Source organism: Pelodiscus sinensis, chromosome 2 (genome assembly GCF_052426305.1).
Source record: "Pelodiscus sinensis isolate ZL-2025 chromosome 2, ASM5242630v1, whole genome shotgun sequence".
Taxonomy (NCBI): Eukaryota; Metazoa; Chordata; order Testudines; family Trionychidae; genus Pelodiscus; species Pelodiscus sinensis.
Genome location: NC_143053.1, coordinates 165,591,098 through 165,616,742, shown reverse-complemented (window position 1 = coordinate 165,616,742; position 25,645 = coordinate 165,591,098). Strand labels below are relative to the sequence as shown.

General features: G+C 45.6%; 1 long non-coding RNA gene across 1 annotated transcript; it reads right to left on the bottom strand.

Annotated features, from left to right (window-relative positions):
• Nucleotides 1-10,045: 10,045 nt before the first annotated feature.
• Nucleotides 10,046-24,058, bottom strand: LOC142826802 (uncharacterized). Its single transcript, XR_012901052.2, has 3 exons — nucleotides 23,960-24,058; nucleotides 13,081-13,232; nucleotides 10,046-10,635 (listed from the first exon to the last, which is right to left on the bottom strand). It is a non-coding gene; the product is annotated as an uncharacterized LOC142826802 (long non-coding RNA).
• Nucleotides 24,059-25,645: the final 1,587 nt, after the last annotated feature.

Genomic DNA, 25,645 nt, shown 5'->3' with positions numbered 1-25,645 from the left:
CCTACCGGCTATGCGACAGCTGTTCCCGTGCGGCTGCACCGGCCGAACGCCCATGCACCACCGGCCGGCTGGGTGCCGATGCGGGGAGGAGCAACGCCAGACTGGAAGCAGGACCACGCCGGAAGGGGCGGGACCCCACGGTCCAGGAGTCTGCGCGGGGATTTAAACCCCCGGAGATGCCGCAGAGGGGAGGAGGGATGCGGACGTGGCCTCTCGCCGAGGCCTGACAACGGAGGGAACCCAAGGCGAAGAGGTGAGCCTGGAGGCAAGGGGTTTTGACCGCGGAGAGAGGAAGTAGCCCAGGCAGGCAAAGGGAGCCAGTGGGCTGGCGAGTTACGGCGGATCGCCCCGCCATCCGGACCAGACAGCAGAGGCGTCCGTGTCCTTAGGGCCCTGGGCTGGGGTCTGTGAGAGGGGGCTGGCCCGGACCCCCCTCTCCCCGTGGTCGACGAGAGACCTGTTTACACTTGGTGGAGAATGTGGGCATAATCGACCCCGCCCCTGACGTAAGGGGCTGAGCGGGTGCCTCAGTGTGCCAAAAAAAACAAAAAAAAAAACCTGAACTAACTTTTTCTCGCCCCGGACATAGGGGGCAAGATGTACAGGGGGGTAGAATATATCTGTCTGGTTCCCCTTGATTTTCCTCTGTCCCCCGAGTAAGAGACACAGAGTCACAGAGATGGAACTTGGGGTGCTAGAACGATTGATGGAAAGTCAACGGCAACACCGCCAACAACAGACGGTCCTCCTGCAGCAACTCACCACCCTGCACCAGGAACAACAGGAGCAGCTGGTGCGCGAATTGATGGAGCTGCTCGAAGCCTAACGAGCGTGGAGGAGGCAGCAATATGGGGCCCTGACGAAGACGGCCTTAGGGACACCGGCAACACAGAAAGCCGAAGGAACGGAAGGATTAGGGGAACGGGACTGCCCCTCGCCCCCCTTGAAGGGCCGGCCGGCCCGTTCGGCTAAACCCCGGGGAGGTGCAGAAGACTCACGAGCCCGCAGGAGGAAGAAAACAGGATAATGGAGGTTAGTCCCAATGTGGATGACCCCAGGGAAACAACTCCTGCCAGGACCTCCCCAGCCACCAGCCGGTGGTGGATCGACTCCCGGTGAGGGGGGCACCACGAAGGGGGCATGTTTCCGGCGCTGCAAAGGGGGACGCTCCCAACGGGAAGACCCCTATGTGGAATGTACTTATGCCCACACCCTGGCCGGGGGACAACCCCAAGACAAGGGGGAAAACACCCGGATCACCAGGCAGGTACTGATTGGAGGGCAGAAGGTAGAAGTGCTGGTAGACTCAGGGTGCAGCCAGACGATCATAAGGGAAGACCTGATTGGAAGGCAAGGACCCCGAGGTCCGCCCGTCCGGGTACAGTGTGTGCACGGGGATGTGCACCAATATGGGACAGCATGGGCGCAGATAATAGATGGCCCCCATGAAAGTTGGGCCTACGTGGTGGTGGCCCCAAAGCTGGTCTACCCCGCTCTTCTCGGACACGACTGGGAAGGGTTCCAGTGCGTGATGGGCGAGTGGGGGAGACAGGGAAGTGTGGAAGGGATGCTACGTGACAACGGCGAGCCCGGCGGGCCCCCGGCTAGCTCCCCGGGCGGACAACCCAGGCCACAGGGGGTAACAGAGCCGCCATTGGAGGTGTCCTCGCTAGAGCCCTGGGACGGCGACTTTATCCAGGAGCAGAGAGCTGACCCGACATTGCAGCATGCCTGGGCCACAGCCGGAGAGGAGGGCGAGGCGAGGGCCGGAAACGAGGAACGGCGGAGCGGGCCCAACTTCGAGGTATGTCGCAATCAGCTGTACCGGACTACGGAGCGGGTAGAAGAGTACGGGACTCTTAGGCAGTTACTGATTCCCACCAGATATTGCTGCCCGCTGATGGGCCTGGCTCACGCCAACCCCTGGTCCGGTCACCTGGGGTATGAGAAAACGGTGAGCAGGATCATACAGCGGTTCTACTGTCCAGGGGTTTACCGGGAGGTGAAAGACTTTTGCTTGTCGTGCCCGGAGTGTGAGAAGGCGAGCCCCAAGGGAGTCCCCAAAGCCCCCCTAGTCCCTCTGCCGATTATCAGCGTACCCTTTGAGAGGATAGCCATGGACCTGGTGGCCCCGTTAGAAAAGACAACCACCGGGTGTCAATACATCCTCGTGATTATAGACTACGCCACCCGGTATCCTGAGGCCATTCCCTTAAGGATGGCTACGGCGCAGGTGTTGGCAGCCGAGTTAGTAAAGATCTTCGCCCGGGTCAGGGTACCAAATGAAATCCTCACCGACCAAGGGACAAACTTTATGTCGTGACTGATGCAAGAACTGTGCCGGTTACTGCGCATACAGACATTGCGGACGTCAATATATCACCCCCAAACCGACGGCCTCGTTGAGCGGTTCAACAGAACCTTAAAAAGCATGCTGAGGAAGTTTATAGAGCAGGACCCCAGGGCGTGGGACCGATTACTGCCGGCTCTAATGTTCGCGGTAAGGGAGGTCCCACAGGCCTCAACGGGGTTCTCCCCCTTCGAACTCCTATATGGGAGACAGCCTCGGGGGATACTGGATATTTTGAGGGAGAAATGGGAGGAACAAGAGACGCGGGTAAGGGGGTCGGTCCCCTATATTCTAGAGCTGAGGCAGAAGTTGAAAACCTTAGGGGAGTTCGCCCAGCTGCACCAACTAGATGCTCAAGACCGGCAGGCAGCCCATTACAACGTTGGGGCCCGCCTCAGAACCTTTGAACCGGGAGACCATGTCTTGCTCTTGTTACCCACACAGGACTCCAAGCTGTTAGCCAAGTGGCAAGGCCCCTTTGAAGTGGTAAGAAAGGTGGGGGAAGTAGACTACGAAGTACGGCTGACGGGAGCCCGCCGAGAAACAAAAATCTACCACGTTAACCTTTTGAAGGCCTGGAGGAACCAGGAAGGACTAATGTCGAATGTCGCAGAAGCAGAGATGGACCTAGGCCCCGAAGGGGTGCGCAGTCTCTCTCCACCAGAACTGGGGATAAGCACAGAACTGGCACCGGAACAAAAAAAGGAATTAGAACACCTACTCCGGGAGTTCGCCGGAGTCCTGACCGACCAGCCAGGGCGGACAACCCGAGCCTACCACCACATTGATACCGAAGGTGAGGGACCCAGTTCGCCCTCTGCCGAGGAAGATGTGGGAAGCGGTGAAGGTGGAGGTACAAAAAATGCTCCAGTGGGGAGTGATTGAAGAGTCACATAGCGATTGGAGAAGCCCCATCGTGCTGGTCCCGAAATCAGACGGCTCAACACGTTTCTGTATTGACTTCCGTAAGGTCAACAGTATATCCCGCTTCGACGCATACCCCATGCCTAGGGTAGACGAACTGCTGGACCACCTCGGACAAGCCCAATACCTGTTGATGATCGATCTAAGTAAAGGATATTGGCAGATTCCCCCTTACCACCACCTCGAGGGAAAAGACAGCCTTCTCTACTCCCTTTGGGTTATATCAATTCGTTCGCATGCCGTTCGGCTTACATGGGGCGGCGGCTACATTCCAGTGGCTGATGGATAAAGTATTAAAGGTCCATCAACAGTACGCAGCCGCGTACATTGATGACATCATAATCTATAGCCGGTCGTGGGAAGAGCATCTGCAAAGACTCCAGGCCGTACTAAGAACGTTACAGGAGGTGGGACTAACAGCGAACCCCAACAAATGGCACTTTGGAGACCGGGAGGTTACGTACCCGGGCTATACCATCGAACGGGGTGGTGTGAGACCACTGATCGACAAGGTAGGAGCGTTACGAGACTATCCCCCACCCACGACCAAAAAACAAGTCTGCCAATTTTTAGGACTAGCCAGTTATTACCGCCGGTTTGTCCCCCACTTTGCGTCTCTGGCAGCCCCGCTGACAGATTTGACACAAAAAGTGCGACCTAACAAGGTAATGTGGACAAGAACGTGTGAACAGGCCTTCCAGGCACTCAAAGACCCGCTGACAGGGGCGCCAATACTAGCTCAACCGAATTTTGAGAAACCCTTTATAGTACAAACCGACGCTTCGGAGGACGGATTAGGGGCTGTCCTCTCACAAGAGCAGGAAGGCATGGAAAACCCCGTAGTATATATAAGTTGGAAACTGTTCTCCCAGGAACGCAAGTATTCGACTATAGAGAAAGAAGCGTTGGCAGTGAAATGGGCTATAGAGATGCTCCGTTATTATTTATGCGGAAGCTGGTTTACGGTCGTGACAGACCACACCCCGTTGCAGTGGCTGCAAAGCATGAAAGACTCAAATGCTCGAATTATGTGCTGGTACCTCTCTTTACAGCCTTACGCCTTTGATGTAGTTCACCGGGCTGGAGCCGCGCACGGAAACGCGGACTTCTTCTCACGACGGGACAGACAGGAGGAGGACTCAGAACAAGGGGTAAAAAGGCATGTAGGGGGGGAGTTGTGTGACGGGGCGGAGGCGCCCCACACTCCAGTCCCGCTGGCGGCCGCTTATCCAGCAGCCCCCGTGCAAGAGGGCGGGGTAGCGGCATTGGGCGCACCGCATGGTGCGCGCCGACTAACGCAGGGGCTGGCCTACCAGCTATGCGACAGCTGTTCCCGTGCGGTTGCACCGACCGAACGCCCACGCATCGCCGGCCGGCTGGGTGCCGACGGGGGGAGAAGGAACGCCGGACTGGAAACAGGACCACGCCGGAAGGGGCGGGACCCCACGGTCCGGGAGTCTGCGCGGGGATTTAAACCCCCGGAGATGCCGCAGAGGGGAGGAGGGATGCGGACGTGGCCTATCTCCGAGGCCTGACAACGGAGGGAACCCAAGGCGAAGAGGTGAGCCTGGAGGCAAGGGGTTTTGACCGCGGAGAGAAGAAGTAGCCCAGGGCAGGCAAAGGGAGCCAGTGGGCTGGCGAGTTACGGCGGATCGCCCCGCCATCCGGACCGGACAGCAGAGGCGTCCGTGTCCTTAGGGCCCTGGACTGGGGTCTGTGAGAGGGGGCTGGCCCGGACCCCCCTCTCCCCGTGGTCGACGAGAGACCTGTTTACAATTAGGTTGCTATGTTCTTTGATTGCAAGGATGGTCATGGCTTTGGGTATTCAACATGTGGGGTGGGGGCTAGGGACCGGTAAGAGAGCCCAAGCCATCCTACTCCATTATGTTTCCCTGTGCTCCAAGGCCCTGTAAGTGCAACACAAGAATCTAATGCAAAGGAGAATCATAGGGTTGGAAGAGATCTCAGGTTGGAAGGGATCCAACCCCCCACTAAGAGAAGGACTAATCTCAACTAAATCATCCCAGCCATGTTTTTGTCAAACTGTCCTAAAACCCTTTAGAAATGGAGATTCCACCACCTCTGTAGGGCCTTCCTAGTAAATTAGTTTTTTCCTATTATCCAACCTAGACCTCTCTCACTGCAACTTGAGAACATTGTTCCTCATTCTGTCATCTGTCACCTCTAAGAACAGCTCCTTCCATCCTCTTTGGAACTTCATTTCAAGTAGTTGAAGGCCGCTATCAAATCCCCCCTCTCGCTTCTGTAGACTAAATAAGCCCAAATCCCTCAACCACTCCTCATAAGTCATATGCTCCAGCCCCCTAATTATTTTGGTTGCCCTCCACTGGACTTTTTCCAATGTGTCTATATCCTTTCTATAATGCGGGCCCAGAATTGGATGCCGTACTCTAGATGTGGCCTCACCAGTGCTGAATAAAGGGGAATAATCACTTCCCCAGATCTGCTGGCAATGCTTCTACAAACATACCTTAGGCTTCCGTCTTTGGACCACTGCATACCACCTCACTACTGTCCAAAGTTCACAGTCTATCGCAGGAAGCTGTGAAGAGGATCACTTCACCTCTTGGCATCTCTTCATAGCCAAGTATCTCTCCCTCTTGGGGAAGCAGTTGGCTTCTCTCATGAGTTGGCCTTTCAGCCGGGTCACTTCCAAGTCTTTCCCTTGCAGGAGTAGGATATAAACAAAACATGGAAAAGCAATAAAAGTAAACAAGGTTAGTAGATGAGTGGGGAAATGTCTTCCTCTCTGGGTATAACAGAAGCGGGTCCTCCCTTCTCTCAGGAAGAAGAGATCTACCTTCCACCGATGCTTTTATCAGGGGCTGCAAGATAAAGGTCTTTTCCCCTCTCTGGCCTTTCCACAAATGAGTTGTTTTGCTGTAATTCTTTTTCCAGTCTGTGCATCTCTTGCTGGTGTGGCAGGGTGGGGCTGGCTAAGCCCATAGCAGCTCCTTAACCCCTCTTGCTCCCTATCTTGTGGGGTTTGTACAGCATCCAATAGGTACATCCAATTCCATGCAACCAACTTTAGAAATCCGGACCAATACCACCAAGAAACACTGATTAGGCATTGACTGTTTGCTGTGATAATATGTAGCTTCTGATACTGTCAGGACCATCCTGAGGGATCTGTGGGGTTGGGGGCAATCTCCCCACAGTGTCCAAGTGTGGGGCCCAGGACAACCCCTCTGCCCAGGCCCTGCCCTTGCCCTACTCCACCCTTCCCTAAGCACTGCCCCTATTCTGCCTCTGCCGTGCCCCATTATTCCCTCCTCTGAGCAATGCAGCCCAGGAGATTACGGAGACCTGGCACAGTGGCAGCAGGGTTTGCCTTCCCACCACTCACCATTCAGGCCAGGAAGGCAATGTATGTAGCAGGTTAGAGAGGAGCAGGCTGCCAGACCACCCACTGGCTCCCACCACCTGCATGGTAATGGGGAGGGAGTGGGTGAGACTTCAGCCACCGTGCCAGACCCCTGCTGTACATAGGACAGTTGGGGTGGCTGCCACAGGGCCCAAAAAGCACAGGTCTGGGGTGTCTCTCCACAATTCATCCTATGGACGGGACAGCTCTGGACACTGTATTTTTATTATTATTATTATTATTATTTTACAGTAATGACTTAATTCCCCAATGAGATCAGGAGCCAGTTGTGTTAAAACCTGTACAAACATACAGTAAGAAACAGTCCCTTCCCTGAAAAGTTTAAGAGTCTAAGCAGACAAACCAGACGGGAGAAAGGAAGCATTTTTATTCCTGTTTTTACACATGAAAAAATGGAGGCACAGAAATATGAAGTGACTTGCCTATAGACATATAGGAAGTATGTGGCAGAACCAGAGTTCTTGAGTTAGTCCATTGCCTCAGACTCAAGACCATGCTTTGCTATATTTAAATACATTTGTCCATAACTGCCATGAGACTTCACAGTCCATAACCATATCAGAGTGGAACCGGACACTTCAGTTATTTGCAATGAGAATGCAGGTAATTTTAAATGTTTTAACAGTTCAGTTTCAAGTACCTCACAGGACTGAATGATTGTCTAGTGCATAGACAATCCCAAATGTCTATACAACATTTATATATAGCCCATGCTATTGAGAATATGAAAAATACACATAAAGCAAAATAGAAAGGATTTACTATCAGGTTGGCCTGCTAATTACACTTACTGCCATATCCAAATAGTCTTTAAATTATTTTATGATAGAACTGCCAATACTTTAACTTTAAAAAAAACTTTTAAAATTGTGCACTGAGTCCAAAAGATACCCCGTACTGGCCAGGAAGCCACATGCTATCATTTTGGAGATAGTGTGGAAGAGACAGGCTGTAGCTCTGGTCAGTGGAGATTTATGGCATATGGACTGAGTTTAATGATTTCCAGGATTCTGAGAGTTGAAGTGCTAAGATAAAAGTAAAAATATGGAACATTCACTACAGACTGAGCCATGGGGATGATAGCAGAAGGAATTTATTGTATATCGGCAGGGGAAAGCCACTGTCTCCTTGAAGGATATATATTCTTGATGGCTGACATGGTATAGCAAGGCTAAGGTACGGATAAGATGAAAGGAGTCTCTTCATGCACAGCAAGAAGTTAGAGGAGCATACACTTTTTGAGCTAGTGCTGGGGGGAGGGGCTGATAGGCAAAATCAATGACATCTTCATAGAATAGCATGAAGTGGCACAGAAAATACACTGGGGCAGATTCCTGCAAAATGTGCTGATGCTTTCCACTGCAGATGCTTAACAGAATCTGATCATACAACTGGGCTACGTCTACACTGGCATGATTTTCCGGAAATGCTTTTAACGGAAAAGTTTTCCGTTAAAAGCATTTTCGGAAGAGCGTGTAGATTGGCAGGATGCTTTTCCGCAAAAGCACTTTTTGCGGAAAAGAGTCCGTGGCCAATCTAGATGCGCTTTTCCGCAAAAAAGCCCCGATCGCCATTTTTGCGATCGGGGCTTTTTTGCGGAAAACAGTACTGTGCTGTCTACACTGGCCCTTTTGCGCAAAAGTCTTTCGAAAAAAGACTTTTTCCCGAACGGGAGCAGCATAGTATTTCCGGAAAAGCACTGATGATCTTACATGAGATTGTCAGTGCTTTTCTGGAAATTCAAGCGGCCAGTGTAGACAGCTGGCAAGTTTTTCCGGAAAAGCGGCTGATTTTCCGGAAAAACTTGCCAGTCTAGACACAGCCCTGGTGAATCCAACCCAGTAGAATCATTGTGGCATGGAGCCCCCATGTTTGCTACCCCAAATCCCTGCTGCTAGGGCACAGGGCATGCCTGAAGCAAGGCAGGCATATCTGGAGCTTCCTGCTAAACCCTGATTGCTGTTTAAACTCTCTAGGTTGGATTAATTTGTGTTTTTAGGGTGGCCCTGAACACTACAGCCTCATAACTGGAGGAGGGAGAAAGTAAATATAATTTTCACTGTATCCTTCTCAGCTACAGGTAAGGATTGGACTCATGACTAAATCAAACTGTAATATCTGAGGACCAGGTTCTGATCTTGGTTATATTAGAGCAGCGGGTTTCAAACTATGCATTGAGACCCCAAAGTGTGATCCCATTTTAATGGGATTGCCAGGACTGACTTAGACTTGTGGGCTTCAGCCTTGGCCCTCTGCCAGGGGTATTGTGGGTTGGGCTTTGGTTGGGTCAGTGGGGCTCTAGAAGGCTCAGGCATTAGTTCCCCCTTCTAGGGCTGTGCAGTAATTTTTGTTATCAGAAGTGGATTGCAGTGCAATGATGTTTGAGAACCCCCATATTAGAGTTACCCAGGAGTAGGTCCAGGGACTTTAGTTTCTGCTGTATTTACACAACTATAATGGAGATCAGAGTCTGTGGATGGATGAACTGGATCAGATCAACAAGAAGCCACTCAAACTTTTGATCTGTTGAACCTGAGAGGAGCCTTTTTAGGAGTCTGAAAATGTTTGGTTAACCTTTTATTGAAATTGTACATGTTTCCTCTACTCTTCTTGGTTCTGGATAGGTGTTAAAGCAGATAGGTGGGGGAACAGAAGAGAAAGAACCATTTGCTTTACTGTAGTTTTGGCCTGAGTCTCTTCTTGTCCCAGAAATCCAGTGAGAATGCTTGTTCTCACCAGATTCCCCTTCTAGTTTTGCTGACACAAAACTTATTTATTCATTTTTATTCCTATATTTTTCTGAACCAAGAGCTTGATCCTATGGACTTCTGCCTCCCCCTTAATACTTGGAGATAGATCACTAATTTGAAATCCACTTGCACCTTATCTTCGGTGGAAAACCAGGGATCTTGCTGACACAGACTAGTTAAGACTTTTATTTCATCTAGCTATTTTGGAATACAAGTTTTTACACAGCACCTCTTTCTTACAAGCCTTTTCTTCTCTCTTATATACTTGACTGCACAGCATTTGGATTAAATGCTATCTAGAGATGACATCATCCTTTTTGTCAGCTGAGATTTCCTCTTTTCAAGGGCTTCTATTTTTGAATATAAATTGACTTCTTCACTCTTTTTTTAAAACTTGACATCAGATGTTTTTGAATCATGTGCCTATTATATTGCAGGTTAATCCATCTCTTTGACTGAATGCATGGAGGTTTTAACAGATAAAAAAGCTGAAGGATAAACAATGAATGTTGTGAGAAGAAAGAGAAAAAGGATTTTGAAATACATTTTTTCTTAAAGTGAGACTAGAATGCAAAAGGTATAAGCTATGGTACAGTGGTCCTCAGATTTTATTTAAGAAAAGCAGAATTGACAATTAAAATAAATGCTTTAAAACAAAGAAAATAAGTGAGGGTGAAGTATTTTCATGACTTCCAACACTAATGGAGGCAAAGAAACATTAATTAAGATGTTCAGTTAGCAAGTTAGTTTTTTTGGTTATTTTTATGAAATGATTCTTTCCAAGTGATGGAGCAAAAGGCATAAAAAATGCCATTTAACTGGCTCAGACAACTGATCTGCCATCCAAAACAGCTGTTGTCACAAAGAGACTTAGACATCAAAAAGAGCTTTGACATGTTTTATATATATATAAATAAAGCACCATAGCAATCCATGATGATAGCCACTGACAAAGACACAAAAATATGTTAAACCAAATGAGACTTATTATTTTACTACTAGTTAAATTTTTACTTTAATATGTCTCTTATCTATTCATGGAGTTTAGAGTTCAGTAAATGCATTAAATCATGAGGGAGAAAAAAATTTGCCTTGAAGATGGGCAGCCATCAGAGATCTATGAATATTTTAAAGGGCACCTGTTTCCCCTCAGACTGGCAACTTTGAACTGTTCTTTACTTGAAGAAATACTTCCACTGCCTCTGAAAAGAGAAGAAGCATTTGAAAATTCTCATGGAATGTTAGACTTCTTGAAAATTCTCTAAGGGTATGTCTACACTTGCAGCCTAATTCAAAACAGGGCTGCAAATGTAGGCATTTGAAATTGCAAATCAAGCCCGGGATTTAAATACCCTACGCTTGATTTGCATCTTCCTGGCCGGGTGCCATTTTTGAAATTGACAAGCCCGGAATAACTGCCCGTGTCTGCATGCGGCAGTGAAACAGGCATTTGAAATGAAGTCCTGCTTTGAAATACCTGTTACTCCTCCTGCAATGAGGCTTAACAGGTATTTTGAAATAGGGCTTTATTTCGAACGCCCGTTTCACTGCCTCATGTGGACGTGGGCAGTTATTTCGGGCTTGTCAATTAAAAAAAAAATGGCGCCTGGCCGGGAAGATGCAATACAAGCGCAGGATATTTAAATCCTGGGCTTGATTTGCAATTTCGAATGCCTACATTTGCAGCCCTATTTCAAATTAGGCTGCAAGTGTAGACATACCCTTAGACACCAAAGGAAATCTCCATTGTTACATTCATGTTTTTCAGCTGACAATATCCATGTTTTTAATGACGAGGGTAATTATCCATTGGAATAGTTTGCCAAGGGATGTGGAATTTCCCATCAGCTGGAATTTCTCTGTCAAGATTGGATAGGCTCTAGCTCAAACACAGGTGGAACAAGTAGGTGGAAAAATCTAGGGCTTGTATTATGCATAATGTAAGGCTAGAGGATCATAATGATTCATTTTGTCTTTAAAAATCAGTGAGTATTAATATGAAATTTAATTACAAAGAGGAATAAATGCTGTGCCTGAGTAAAATTGAAACATTTTGCTAGGTGACAGACTGAACCTGTGAGTCAAGCAAAAACAAATCTTAAGAATAACATACATGTGTCACAACATGTATTTCATTAACTACTTCTTGTTAGTGGAATACACATTATGACACATGGGTGAAGATATTCAATATGAAACTCTCCACAGAGAAAGTTAAAATGTTGAGGTCTTTTCCAAGGACTGCGCCTCAGAGTTGTGCTACAGTGACTGTACCTGGATCATTGTGAAGGGAATTGTGTGGGCTAAGAATTCTCTTGTCCGGATGCATGAAGACAGATGGATCTAGTAGAACTCTGGTGATGAATGGGAGTCAGAAAAGTCAAAATTACATTCGGGAGCTGGCAAGCCAGCCAGGTTGGGACTCTAGAGAGTCAGCGTACCCATATCGGGGGGACAAGGAGCGGGGTTGGGAAAGAAAACCAGGTTTCTTGGCAACCCTTCATCTTCCTCTCTTACACAACTCTGGGAGTTGTGCTGCTGTATGTGTCTTTGGAAAAGAAACTTCCCTTACATTTGCTATAAAGAGTGATCTATGAACTCAGTGTCATGCAGTTTCCATAAAGCTTAATGAACTAGCAAATTAATAGGATATGTAGTAGGTGCTCCTGTGCAAGAACTATTTCAGTTGAGGCGTTGAAAGCTCTTGCTATGTGCTTTTCAAAATGTAATTTTCTTCAGCATTACACAAACTTATTGGATTTCACCTGTGCCCACCATGTCAGTAGGTATAGAAGTAATTATCTTTACATAGGCAAACAAAATCCAATATTTTATATATTGGATTGAATTTTATTAAATTAGAAAGATGAACTCAATTAGTAAAACTCATTATTTCCTAAAGTTTAATTTATTTACACTCAATATATCTGTTCTTTGGATGGTTACTCCCAGTAGTAATATAATGAACCCTACTGTTGCTATTCAAAAGAGATATTATTGCAAGCTAATCTCTTACTACATGTAAAAAAAATCAGAAGGACAACATGCTAAGAGAAGAAAATTTCCAAAGCTGTAACAAGGATTTAAGAAATGTATGGTAATCTCCAGTTGGTGCTGAAAAGATAGAGCCAGTTCCACTTACACTGGAGCTGTGTCTACATTGGCATCCCTTTCCGGAAAAGGGATGCTAATGTAGACTTTGGAATTGCAAATTCCGCGGGGGATTTAAATATCCCCCGTGGCACTTGCATTTACATGGCTGCCGTTTTTTTCCGGCTTGGGGATAAGCCGGAGAAAAGCGCCAGTCTAGACGTGATTCTCCAGAAAAGAAGCCCTTTTCTGGAGGATCTGTTATTCCTATTTTCAAGTAGGAATAAGAGATCCTCCAGAAAAGGGCTTATTTTCCAGAGAATCACGTCTAGACTGGCGCTTTTCTCCGGCTTATCCCCAAGCCGGAAAAAAGCAGCAACCATGTAAATGCAAGTGCCGCGGGGGATATTTAAATCCCCCGCGGAATTTGCAATTCCGAAGTCTACATTAGCATCCCTTTTCCGGAAAGGGATGCCAATGTAGACACAGCCTAGATGTGTGTTATTCAAACAATTTCAAGACCCAGACCAAATTCATCTTTCATAAACCAAAGTTACCTTGAAAAACTCATGTTACAAAAAGCCTATTTATCCTGCTATTTTCCATATTTGTTGTCAGCTTCACTTATGCCTCCCTTCTGTAGTCTTCTCCACATCCTTTGTGGATTCCTCTTCTTATCCAAACCTATCCAGTACAGGAAACCTGAGACCTGCACAAGTTGGACCATTGGGGAAGACAAACAAATCAGACTTTCCCCATGGAGTCCATCCTAATCAGCATTAAACGTTATTACAACTGGGGTGTAATTGGGAATAACAGTATTTACATTCCCAGATATGAAGGAACAGACATTTTCTAAAAAGTTTTTAAAGGCAGTCATTTGTTTTCTCCTGAGGCAAGAACCCAAACATAAACTATATAAAACACATTGGAATAAAATCCAAAAGAGGCTAGCTGTGTGAAAACCATAATCTTAGCAACAGAAATTATACCAACATCTTGACATTACACAAGGCGATGTTTACAATTTATACTGAAAATGGCAAAATATGCTAAAATGTATTTATGCACCATGCAGGGAAGCCACTAGATGAAAGTGTTTCAGAGGGTCTGTTAGTTTTATTTGACCTGGGTGGCTAAGAGTTAGCTCTTGGATAAATGTATATTGTCATCTTTTCAGATGCTGACCTTATCACCAGTCAAGTCTGTGTTGCCTTAAAATCTGTCTCAGTAATTTCAAGGATGGAGCTGCCTCCTACATGTTGTTCCAACACACACAAGCAGAACCATCACACCACACCAAAACATTTGTGCATCAAAGTAAATCTCGTCCATGCTTTGTGCAGTCACTGTGCAGGATTTGCACTTTCCAGAGTATGACAATCAGCAGAAATATCCCCTTGGTACCTCATTCTTTCTGTGCCTAGAGTTGCTTTGAAAATGGTAATTGATGCCTGAGTACCACTTTCTATAATGCTCACCTGTGACTGAAGCAGCCCTTAATTCTCTCCTTTATATTAAAGAACCTTCAACTGGGAATTTGTAATGCTGTTAACTTAGCTCTCCCTCTCTCTTTAATGAAAACCCACATCATAGTTAAAAGCTAGTGCACCTGCAGGTAACCAATATGGAGAATTGTAGCTGCCAGGCAGCATGACTTGTGAAATGGCCATTTAACACCTAGTGGATAACATACCACACACAACTGTCTTTTGTTATGTGCAGCATTGCTCATTGATGGATGAACCTTACAACTTGCTGATTTAGGCCTCAGACATTTAATTCCCACTGAATGAACACTCCCACTGAATGGCACTACTCACATGTTATAGCTACATGCTGCGCAGTTGTAGCAGTTTGATCCCAGGATATTAGAGAGACAAGTTGTCAGGAAATATTTTTTATTGGATCAACTTCTGTTGCTGTGGTTTTGAGCTACATCAAGCATTTCTTCAGGTCTAGGAAATGTACATGCTAACTACTTATGCTTAATCTGTTCCATCCGGCATTTAGCTTTAATGCTTCAAGTACTAATGTTTTCCCAGAGCTGAAAAAGAGCTCTGTGTAGGTGGAAAGCTTGTCTCTCTCACCAATAAAAGTTGGTCCAATAGTAGCTATTACCTCCCCCACCTTATCGCCCTACGTTTAAAGCTGAGCGTGTGCACAAATGCTTCCATGGTTTGAACAGGAGCTTGGAAAAGGACTGATTAGTCCACATGGTTAGCCAAACAGTCTAACATCTTCTTTTCCTTTGTACTCCTCTCCTGATCACTTTGGTTTTGTTTTCCTTTCAAAAATTACCTAGTGGGTTAATTTCTTAAATGAACAAAACATTTCCCCAAACATAGGCTATGTCTAGACAGCATTCCTCTCTCGAAAGAGGAATGCAAATGAAGCAGAACAAAGATTCAAATGAAGCATGGATTTGCAAATCTCATACTTCATTTGCATAATCAGGTGAGAGCATTTTTTCGAAAAAGGTTTTTTTGAAACACCCTTCTCCCCTGCAGTCTAGATGGGGTTCTTTCAGGGGAAAAAAAACCCTTTTTTGAAAGAACCTCATTTTTTCAGGAGTATGAAAAAGAAAGAGAGCCCTTATTAATGTCTCAGATCTTTGCCTACTCCTACAGGAATACTTGAAGGCTGCTCAAAATTAGACTGGAGCTCAAATCCTCAAAGATATATAGATGTCTAATTCCATTGATTCAAGTCTCTGGACCTGTCTGCCAACAGTCCCAAGAGATTCATAAGGCAGCCAGGGACTATGGGTTTGTGAGGAAGCCTTGTCCATGTCTCTTTCCTCCCAGTCATAACAGCTTAGTGCTTAGTGGAGAAAAGAGTTGTAGCATAGGGGCTTGCTAGATAAATTCTACACTGCTTGAAGATCCTTATACACTGGGGAACTACTCACATATAGGTCTATTGAGCATCACAGTGCAGAATCTGGTTTGATCTGTTCATTTTTCTTTCTACTGCTGCACATTTTTGTAACACTCTTTTAGGGCTTGATCCTAGGAGATGATGAATAATACCATCAAGGGGGAGTCTAGTCAACTGCTTGAAAGTTAAACACATACTTGAGCACATCACTGGATTGGGTCTAAGGCTCAGCATTTTGCAGGATCAAAGTCAAGTCACTCTTTGGGATTTTCTGGCCATAGGTTGTAAGCACTTCATATTTGTAATGCCAGGTGACTGGAAGAGTTGTTACACCTGAGAAGAGAATGCATCACTTGAGCATGCCTACAATCTTACTTCTTGGGACACAGCAGAGACTCACTCATCAAGAAAGCCAACTGAAATACAGTTGTATAAACACAACTTTCTCTTCAGGATGTTGTAATTCAGCTTTCTGGACAACTGTTCTCTGTTTGCGCTGTGCACAAGCCTGCAAACCATGAAACACAGGGCTAGTTCAGGGTCTGAATATGGAAGCAAATGTTGCTAAGTTTACAGACTTTGAAATGCCAAGTGTTCCCCCCCCTCCTTAGGGAAGTGGGAAGTCGAGACTGCATATCTACCAAGCTTTTGTTTTGGTTTTGTACTGAGATGTGTGACAGTCACATGGTGAGTTTTGGGATATGTGCACTTGTCAGCTGGGTGTTTACTTCCCAGTTTGATAGAAAGACACATTAGCTTTGCTTGATTTATGGTGCTAAAAACAGTGTAGCCAGGGATGATACCTCAGATTAGCCACTTAAGTACAATCATGCCTGAGCCACTGGGAATGTATTAGGTGGCTAACCTGAACTACTGCCTGCATTATCTTCAACCTCACTGCTACTATTGGTGTATTAGAGTTAGGACATGTTTGGCTCCCCAAGCTGGAAAGCACATTCTCAACTGTAGTGTAGATGTACCCTTAGGCTACGTCCATACTGCAGCACTATTTCACGTCTTTTGAGTGCACCCATTATTTCAAAACATAACATCCCTGTAAACCTCATTCCATGAGGAGTAAGGGACATTTTGGAAGAGCAATTTATTTAGAAATAAGTGCAGTGTAGACAGTGCCAAATTTTGAAATAAGCTATTTCAAAATGAGCTCAAAATAAGCGACAATTTGTGTAGCTCAAACTGCATAGTTTATTTCGAGCTCCGGGTTCAGTGCAGAGGCACCCTCGGTGAAATAGGCACCAACCATCACAAAATGATATGCAATGAAGATTTTTATTTTTTGAGTCTCCTCTTCACCCTAGAGCGTCAAGCGGAGCTGACATTTAAAGCACAATCTAAAGGGAATAAAGAAGCTCCAAACAATACTAAGGAAAAGCCTTCTTTACATGAGTTGGAACCACATGGTAAGTTTCATATAGCTCTGTTCCATGTCCTTTGCAGAAATGCTTCTCCCTGCTTATATGTTTAAGCATTGATTTCTTTCTCTCGTTCTTTTGCCCAGATGCCACATCTGCATGCCAACAGTAGGCAGGGCAGGACACAATATGCTCTTCATGCCTTCCCCTTCACTTTGCTGTACATCCAGGCTTCACTATGTGAAGGAATTAGGTCACCCTGAAATTTTCTTCTCCCCTATGGCAATGAAGCAAGTTGTTCTCTCATTACACGACTGAGAGTGAGTCAGTGATGAACAGGCAAAAAAGTGGCTTTTCCCCCCCAAATCCTTCCATTTCATAATTCTAGGTGCTTTTTTGATACCAGTGAGAAAATTTGTTTTAAAATAGGATTCTGAACCTGAGGTGTGAAAGACTGGAATTGCTTCACTACTGGTTAATGGAAGCATAGCATAGCTCATGCATGTTAACAGAGGTAGACATCAAGTCCCATGGGTGAATGCTGAAGGTGGACAAATCAGACTACATAAGGTGCATATTTTGAATAGGGAGGGTAACCAAACAATGGGATAGGTTTCCTGGGGTTGTGGTGGATTCTATATCATATACGTCTTAATTCAAGATCTAGATATTTTTCTTACATACATAGTTCTATCAGGAGTAGTAGGTTTAATGCAGAAATTACTGGGTGAGGTTTTATGGCATCTGTTATGCAGGAAGCTAGAATAGATTATTGTAATGATTCCCTGTGGCCTTAAAAACTGTGAATCTATGAATAAGTTTATTCCTTGTGTAAGTGACTCCTTATTGTGAAATTACAGTCCACTGAAATTATGTTCTACTCTGCTAATTCCAGGCATGGGATTAAATATGGGATTCACTGGTATTTCGTGCTGATACTTCAATAATGGTGTGGCCAGACAGCCCGCCTCCATATCATCCATCTTATTTGCCTTCCTGAAGCATACAGGACAGAGAAGGAGCAATAAAATCAGCATAGTCTATGCTGGCTCATCTGATCCTGAGAAGCTGAAACATAGATATGAGGAGAGATCAGGATATGTGAGACTGCCACCGGCTGGCACCTATGTTGATTCGAACACACACACAGTCCCTGAGAGGAATTTCCCATTGAGAAAACACTGTCCAGTACTTCAAAATTTAATCACCTCAATTCTCTCTTACAAGTGTAAATTAAGTTCACAACTCCCTTGTAAGAACTGGTCTCACAGCAGACAGACCAGCATCAATTGGCATTACAGATAAGAAAGAGAAATACGTGACCCCATGATTATATAAGATGGGCCCAGCACACACTCACTTTGAGTGTCATTCTACCCTCTACCTGCTGGTCAGGTTAGGTGTTTGACCTCCCGAGGTTCTATGGAACCTCGTATTTTCGTCTTTCCTAGGAATTGAGGGACCGGCCCTGGCCTGACATGCTGGAGTCGAGAGGCACAGAAGGGGGTAAAAATGGTACCTGGATGTGGTCCTCTGTCTTAAGTGTACACATAGAAAGAGTAAGCTGTTACTTGGTACCATTATTTCTATTTTTCTATCTTTATCTTCTTTGTAACCATTTTTAAGACCTATATTTTGCTAATAGTTAAGAAATAGAACAATAGCCATTGCAACCATATGATTTATAAGCTTCTTTAATAAACCTGTTTAAGCTTTAACCTGACTCCTTCAGTTGCTGTAACAGAACCAAGCACAATTTAAAAGAACTTCAGCCGGTCTAAAGGGACAGTTATAGGAAGAGCTTGGGCGTTTGGATCTGTGTCACTCCCAGGTGACAGGACCCACTGGGGCATCTTTCAGTCTTTCCCCAAGGCTGCCCGCTGCGAAGGAATTATGAAATTCTAGCAGCTGAAATCTAAGATGTAATAAGCTCTTCCTATATAACGGGGCGTCTGTTGGCCTGCTGGCCACCCTCTGCGATGGGACCCCAGTCCTAGCAGTAAAGGCACGGACGTTAAACCTTTTCTCGGAAACATACACACACACACTGCCCTGACAAATGTCTCCATCCATCTGTGTAGAAAGGGGACACTTTCATTTTAATATAGAGTCTCTAGCAAGAACAGCCAGCATTACAGTTGTGAACAAAAATTTGGCAAGACATATTATATCTCATGCTTTAGGGTTTAAACCAAATCTCTAAATATTAGGGATTAATATGAGACCTAATATGAGAGGAAACTTATCCCACATCTGCCTGCTGGAAGTGTTACACCATACTCTGTCACAGCTGGTGCTGATCACTGTCAAAAACTGGATATTAATTAGGTGGGACTCAGATCTGATCCTGTCTGGCAATCATTACCTACCTTGCCATTATGACCTACACATAGATCCACCTGCAAGGAGAATTTATTGCAAGAGAGAAAATCCTTCAGAAACTGGGATTTCCCTCTGCGTTGATAAAACTCCCAAAAGCAGCAGGGCTCTGTCTTCAGTATTTATGAGCCCCAAAGCTCAACTCACTCTTGATGTTTCGGGATGGCAACCCTCATACCCCATGACAATTATTTTGATGTAATGTCCATGTTAATTTTCCAACTGGGTACTTTTCCCCTCTCCACCTTGACCTTTTCCCTTGCATACAACCAAAAATCATCTTCTGTGCTTCTTATAATCCTAGAGTTAAAGAAAATCAGCACTCTGTACAACACAGTGGATAAATACCCTGCCCAATACCTTTTCCTATAATGAGGGATTCCCAGGCCTCCTCTTTCTTCTCTCCACACTCAAGCATGTGGTCCCAAGTGAGGCACATGCTTAGCCAATTAACCTCCTCTGCTACTCTGTCTGAGAGTACTCTCCCAACCACAGACCTTTTCCCTAGTCCATACTGGCTATGTCTAGACTGCAGGCTTTTTGCGCAAGAAGCTTTTGTCAGAAGAGATCTTCCGCAAAACCTTCTTGTGCAGGAGCACATCCGCACTGCAAAAGTGCATCAAAAAAGTGATGCGCTTTTGCAAAAGAAAGCGTTCAGACTGCATGGACGGTCTCTCAAAAGTAAGCACTGATTGGTATGCACAGAATGGCCACCAAGGCACTTGTGCTTTTTCCTCTTTTTGAGCAAACCCCTCCTCTTCCAAGTCCACACAAGCCTTTTTGTGAAACAACTCTTTCGCAAAAAGGCATCTTCCTTGTAGAAAGAGGAATACCAATTTCCATGAGAACACACATTTTTGGGAAGTCAGAGTTGGACAGAGAATGGGAGGGAGCAGCTGGTTACTTTGGCATATGGTGGCAAATTTGTGGATTTTTTACAAGTGGTAATTAATGGTTTCAACTCAGCAGTTTATACTCTTTTCTCAGACAGCCTTAGAAAAGGTATACACTGTAATGTAGTCACATTTGAGATACCAATGGCAGAATGGTTGAGGAGTTAGCCAATCAGGTGTGGGAAACTGTAAGGCAAGGATGGCACTGTATATCTCCCAAGGATGGCACTGTATATCTCCCACAGTCTAGAAGGCTAGACCTGGATTTGCCAAAGGAACAATGATCCTTGTGTGATAATAAGTCTATGCTTCTTGCTTCCTGCATCTAGTGATGAGTTGCAATACTGTTAACTATTAGGTTATGTTTCAGTCCTGTGCTTATCATTAAATGCATACATAAGTTTCATCTGGAATAAGGATGATTTTCATGTAGTCCATGTACAGGGGAATGGACCTTAGGAATGGAATGTTCTATGCTATTGTAGCATTTGGTGCTACAATAGGGTAGAAAAATCTTCTGAGGTAAATGATGAAAACCAAACCTGGAGACACGAAGTGATAAATGACAAGATTGAAGGATACAGTATAATGAAATTTAGTATCACATGGAATCTTTATTCTAATATTTTTTCTTCAGCAAATTCCATTCTGCAGTGTATCAGAAATTTAGAAGACTATAGATCATGCAGTATTGTAATGTTTCTGATAGCTTTCTAAACGTTTCAGCAAAATTGATAGAGTGGACGAGAAAATTCTCTAGATGATGTAGTTCATTTCTTGCTGAGAATACCTACTGTGAGATGGGAGACTGGTGTCTGAAAATCATCATTAATTCCTCTATTGCTTGCTAATCACTAAAGTGGATACAGAACCTTGGTTTTTTCCATGTGGATCTACTTCTGAAATGTAGTAACAAAAGCCCTGTTTTTACAGCCTCAGTTTTGTTGAAATAGTTAATATCAACCCGCTGACAGCCACAGCTTTGAAATAGCCCTAATAATATCATTTAAAACATGGAAAGGGCTTTACTTGTTTTTCTTCTGTATTTTGGAACCTACTGCTATTCAATTTAGTGCACTAAATGAACTCATATCATATCCCATTATTGAGGAAAATGACCACCTGCCTCCCCCATATGTTGACTTCAGTTTTAAATACCTCCATTTGAAAGTCTTGAAACTCATTAAAGTGACAGTGCTTTCAGTACACAGAGTACAGCACTCAGAACAAATGATTGCAGGAAATATAATTTTCTACTGTGGAAATCAGTTTTTTTCTCTTTTTGAAACTGCTTTACTTTCTACTCCTCCAACTGTGTGGTGGCCTTCTGGATGAATTTTGTAACAATCATCTGCACACTGTCATGGATTATCATTTTGGGGGGGACAGGGATGTGCAAATGCTTTGTCTTCTACGGCCTTCTAATGATCTGGTATTCATTCAAAAGATTGGAAGATGCGAGTATCATACCTTTAAATTAAGCAATGCTTAAAAATACAGCTCAAAAACATCTCCACAGAATAAATGTAAATGTCTGAATCTGAACATTCCTAAGTTTGGGTGGTCTACGTCTGAGGATCTGCCCAGACTAATGCAAAGATTTTAAAATTATGATCTCACTTCCAAAGGAAGGTCCAGATCAAAGGCTCTAGGTCTGTGGCTGGGTCAGTGGAGAAAAAGTCACTGTAGAAAGGTGGGGGAAGAGAATCACAAGGACCTCGCTACATGCCCCTTACCCTGGTGCCTTGCCACAGCACTCCACGGGAGATTAAATGCAATTACAGCAGTAAATAGATTGGGCCTTATGAAAATTCCATGTTAATGAGATCACAGACAGAATCAAAATATTAACACAGAATCCTGCTCTCCCTAGCACTAGGGCTGTAGTCTCAGGCAAGCAGGGTGGGCCACATGGCTGAACTCCTGGCAGCCACACTTAAAGAGACATACGGACAGACTTACTTAGGCACACACACACACACTCTCTTTCTCTTGCCCCTTCCCTGGTGGACGTCTTGTGTTACAGTTCAGCAATAGCAGTTTGGTTATATTAGCGAGGGCTACTATAGGAAAGCGATTTATAATGTGTGACTTTTGGGGCACACACAGCAGCGATTTCCAAGTTGATAACATGGTATAAACCAACAATACCAGTCCCAGAACACTACAGCAGCACATATTAATGCGGCTCAGTGTTAATATGCTCCTTCAAAGCTTCCCTGTAAAATCGCTCTCCCTCCACATCCCATTGATCTCCTTTTTTATAATTTCATAACACAGCACAATACTGAAGAGACGTTCAGGATCCACGTTGTCTGACAAAGCTGGCTGGCTCCAAGGGTGCCAGGGCAATTGAAAAGTGACTGCAAATCTCATAGGTTGCTCATAGAACCTAGCAGGATGCTCATGGGACTGAGAAACCTACAGCATGTGATGCTAAACATGCCCCTATGAGGCACAGCAAACCCTTTCTTAATTACCTTGTGGTCAGTTGCAGTGTTTCAGTATGAAGGCTGCCCTGGGGAGAGAGGACTATCCTAGCCCTCTCATCGGAGCAGCTTGAGGCCAAGTGAGAGGCACTTCTCCTTGGCTGCTGCAACTCCAGTGGGCACAGCCAGGAGAAGGCTGCCTCTGCCTCATCTGGGAAGGTCCAGGTTAATCTGTCCCCTGCACTCTCCAGCCAGATTGAGGAATATAGCAAAGTGTGCAGTTTCCCCTCACTCCCTGATGAAGAACAGCCAGCAACATCCTGGTATAAATGGGGGGGCGGGGGAGAGGGAGAGGAGGGAGCTTCAAACTCCCCCTCTCTAAAAGGCTGCTGGGGTTAGGGTAGTTACAGATGGGCACCACTAGCCAGCTTCTTTCATCTGCCTGTATAGTTTTACCTATCTCATAGAACTGGAAAGGACCTTGAGAGATCATGGAGCCCAATCCACCGCCCTCATACCAGGACGAAGTACCATCCCTAACAGATTTACTCCATATCCTTAAGCGGCCCCCTCAAGAATTGAACTCACAACCCTAAGTTTAGCAGGCCAATGCACAAACCACTGAGCTATCTCTCCAAAGTGAAAAGTTTTATGAGAAGCAATCCCATTCCAGGCACATTCCATTTTTTTTGGCACAACCAAACCCTGACCTTGCTTTAAGTTATGATAAGAGGAGGCTGTGTACCTAATTTGGTGGTCCTAGTTCTTACCATTTAGGAGACATTTGTGAAGAAACAGACAGACTGACCTACACAAACTCTCTCAAATATATAGTAGATTGTGAGCTGAATATGCAGCCCACAAAGTGTTACTTGGGTTGCAGATTGAGAACCACAGTGCCCCCCCCATCTTATCTGCTTTCAATCCTCTATGCTCAGTGCCCTCCACATAAAGACCCTTCTACAAAATGGGGCCAGCAGTGGAGAGATGGGTGTAAAGTGAGGAGGGGCAAATACCCTGATCCTTTCCATACAGAGCCAGAGGACAGCCAGGATCCTGACCCTGGATCTTGTTATGAGGTTCTGGGGGACAGCCAGCAGCCCAGAACCTGCTATGCAAGGCCAGGGCAGCCAGGAGCTTGATATCAGCATGCAGGGCAGGGTGGCAATCAGTTCCCTGGACCCAGACCCTGCCATGTGGGGCTGTGTGGCAGCCATCACCCTGAATCTCACCCCACTGGGACCCCAGAGCCAGCTGTGTGGGGTCAGAGGCAGCCTGCATCCCAGAGCCCACATCCTGTAGCACACAACTAAGCAAGGCCACAGCTGTGTGCTAATTGGGCCATATGTAGCCTGCAGTCTGAGAACAGCTGGTTTAGAGTATTTGGTCCTGACAAAGCTCAAGGGAAGGGAGATGTGGGATATTTTTCCTATATCTGCATTTCCTTCATTCAGCTTCCAAGTTGTCATGGGGCAGACTCACCAATATGGCACCTCCAGCTGGTTGCTCTAGGAATTAACTTGTTGACTCACTGGATACCTCCCTCTAACTGGTGTCTCCCCATATTCCTCCTTGACCTCCAGCCAGAGCAAGAATGAGCTTCCTTATATAGCCCTGAGCTGGGCCCTTATTGGCAAGAACTGCCTCAGTTGGAGCTTTGCTCTAAGCCCTCACTCAGGGCTGGGGTTTTGCCCTTAAAGGGCCAGTGCAGGGCAAATGCCCTGTCACACAAGTCCACAGAACAATACTTCCTTGCATGTAGCATTTCCAAGGTACTACAGGGCCATTAACCAATCCTTCATATTGCAACGCTCTTTGATGGCCCATCTGATTTTGATAATCTTTCTGCTTGGGTAAGGGGGTGAGGTAATTCCTGGGTTCACAAGTTCAGAGCAAACATTTTCAGTGTTATTAAGAATATTTGCAAGATTTGCTTTTAGCATAGACTATCAATATTAGAAGTGATATTAATGTGTGCAGCAATTTATAAGTGTTTTATAGCATCTAAAATGCTACATACATTCTTATAAGACCAACACATATTTTGAACAAAACTCATATGCAATGAGGTTGTCAGGTCATAGGTAATGCCTGCAGCTTGGGAAAGAGCTGGGACTTGGTTTAACAGCTTCACAAATACAGAAAACATTTATGAAGTGGGGCCATATAAGTATCTAAAATAGATGGAAATGTGGCACTTATAATACACATATCTCGGCTTGGCAGGATTAGATTATTATTGGTAAATGTCAATTTCACCACACACAGTCTGATGAAAATAATATTTCCTTGATAAGAATCAAACTTTACAGATGGGCAAAAAAGAAAAATGCTGCTAGGGAACTTAAAGTTTGATTTAATATATAAAGACTTTTTATTTTATATATTTTGATATGTGATGTTGGCCATTTGTATTTCATTGGTTTAAAAGCTTTAACTTTTTGAAGCTGAACATCTACTGTCATTAAATAACTAGTCAATTAGCCCGTCAGAAGACGGGATTTTCAGGTCTCTCCTCCAGGTCGGTCTTCTCTCCTGAGCCTCCGGTCTCTCCTCCGTCTCTCTCTCTCCTCCTCCTACTGCCTCCCCCCCCCCTCAGCTCTCCTCCACCTCCTGCCTCTCTCTTTCTCTTCTCCTCCCCCTCCTGCCTCTCACTTGGGGGACCACAGAGCCCAAACAGCCGTTTGGGCTCCGCACTCCCTGTGCTGCATGGGGAGCGCAGAGCCCAAATGGGCGCTTGCACCACTTGCTCCCAGCGGCGGCCCGGCTCAGTGGTACAGAAGTCAGCCGAGCGCCACGGCGGGAGGCAAAGGGGGGTGGGACAGTGACGTTCATGGCCAGGAGGTGGGGCCTGGAGCCGCTGTCACACCACACGTCACCACCCCATCCCCCTTTGCCTCCCACCATAGTGCTCAGATGACTTCTGCGCTGCTCAGCCAAGCCGCCGTGGGGGAGCAAGCAGCACAAGCAGCTGTTTGGGCCCTGCACTCCTCATGCGGCATGGGCCGCCCAGAGGGAACAGCCAGCATTTCAGTACAGGCAGTCCCCGGGTTACGTACAAGATAGGGACTGTAGGTTTGTTCTTAAGTTGAATCTGTATGTAAGTCGGAACTGGCGTCCAGATTCAGCCGCTGCTGAAACTGACCAGCGGCTGACTATGGGAATGTC